At 37.8% G+C, this 2,068-nt stretch overlaps 1 pseudogene; it reads left to right on the top strand.

Moving 5' to 3' along the window:
* The first annotated feature begins 768 nt into the window (after positions 1-768).
* On the top strand, positions 769-1,802 carry LOC149149227 (protein DMP2 pseudogene; annotated as a pseudogene).
* The last annotated feature ends 266 nt before the right edge of the window (positions 1,803-2,068 follow it).

Raw genomic sequence — 2,068 nt, 5'->3', positions numbered from 1 at the left:
GTTTCAAAAATATTCTTAAAATTTATCATCTATATAAATTCTAAATTCAAAGATAAAAAAGAAAAAGAAAAAACAACTTTCACACCAAATTCACACTTCTATTCATAAATATTTTTCACACATTCCTAGAGTTGCCACTCCTCACTTTTTTGAGGTCAAACATCTCACAATAATCCAACCATATTTATATAAAGCTCAAACTCATTAAATATAAAATAATACTATTTATAACTAAATTTAACTCAAATCTAACGAACTTATTCATACAAACTCACGCTAAATTAAACTTTTCCTAATACAAACTGAACTCTCACTCTCCCTGCATTACATGCATCCATGAGTATTACTATTTCCAACCTTCAAGACTTTGTAAGAAAAAACAAAACTTGAAAATAAAATACAATAAAAAATAATCTCCCTCAACTGATTTTGCTTTTGCTTTACTATTGATCGCGTCTAAGTCGATTGATTCCAGTCGAATTACCCCATTTTCAAAAGAATAATAAAAAAATATCGCATCTAAGTTGAATTACTCCAATTTCAAAGGTCGGAAAAACGCATTCAACGCTTCGACTCCCACACGCAAAAGATTTCCATTTCTCCAGCCGCCACCAATCAAATCGCAATCCCAAACAATTTACATATGGCCTAACAATTTTCTGAAAATTTTCAAAGAATCTATGTGCTAATGCCTAGAGTTAGGTGGATGCCAATCCTTATAAGTTACCACGAGTGCCTTCAATCTCTCGTCACTATCTACCAACGCGAGTCAGATCAAGAAGGGCGCATAGCAGAAATAGTAAGCAGGTGTCTTCAATGGCTAGCGCAATGGCTAGAACAGTGGGTGAATCAGCCCGGCTAGAAGCTTCGCCACTAAGAGCCGAGGCCACCACCACTAAATCTACGTTAGAGACTCTGCTCGACAACGTATTTTCAAGCTCCGCTAATCTCATCAAACTGCTTCCCACCACCACGGTGCTTATTTTCCAAGTTCTGTCGCCCACTCTCACCAACGGAGGCACCTGCTACACCTCCAATAAATATTTGACCGGATTTCTTCTGGGCTTCTGCGCGTTTTTGGCCGCCTTCTCTTGCTTCACCGATAGCTACAGGTCGTCTAGCGGGACGTTATACTACGGGATCGCCACCGCAACGGGTCTGTGGACATTAAATTCACAGATCAACAAGACGGTGAATCTGTCTTCTTACAAGCTCACTGTTCTTGATTTCGTGCACTCTGTGTTGACCGTTGTGGTATTTGGTGCTGTCGCCCTCATGAATTCCAATATTGTGAATTGTTACTATTCGAATGTTCGGGCTGATGCGAAGCAGTTGGTGATTAACCTTCCACTTGTCGCTGGGTTTGTTGGCAGCTCGCTGTTTCTTGTGTTTCCCACCACACGCCATGGAATTGGATATGCCTCTTCTACCACCACGACCACTTAGTGGGGAGTATTGGCGGTTTTATTTTGATGGTAGATTTCGAAAATATTTTGGTTTCTCTTAATTTGATTGTAGATTGGGAGAATATTTTGGATTTTTTTTGGGGGAATATCTCAGAATAAAAAAATAACAAAAATCAAATAATTAACCTAACTACACTCAGATTTCAAGATATTCCCAAAAGAAATAAATTTGAATTCCTGTTTCTCGTATCATCTTTCTCTCCTCCTCCAAAGCAGCTAGCTATTATTCAATTTCTAATTACTCTGAATTGTAGAGAGAGTGAAGAATAACTGCCTGCTCTTGTTTAGTTCATATTACTGTAAACCGGAGAGCGCGTAAAGCATTTCATTAAAGGTGTTGAGTGGATATGGGTTTTACGCGCTGAACCTGTTAAATAATGAATGACTTGTAATTACTCGAAAGCCTGTGAATTTGCAGTACCGTCTGATGCTTTTGTGGGAATGATCGTCTGAATTTTCTCCGAGCAGGGCTGTCTTCCTAGTATTTCTTAATTTACGTTATTTTCATTTTTTACTAGTATTTCTTAATTTACTTTTTTTTTCAGACGAAAAAAGCGTAATATATTCATTAAAGAAGATTACATAGCGCATATGCAAGAAGC

Source organism: Pinus tabuliformis, chromosome 9 (assembly GCF_031772625.1).
Source record: "Pinus tabuliformis cultivar Carrire ecotype Pingquan chromosome 9, CPIR1, whole genome shotgun sequence".
Classification (NCBI taxonomy): domain Eukaryota; kingdom Viridiplantae; phylum Streptophyta; class Pinopsida; order Pinales; family Pinaceae; genus Pinus; species Pinus tabuliformis.
The sequence above is the reverse complement of the archived record's forward strand: the minus strand, read 5'-3'. Positions and strand labels throughout refer to the sequence as shown.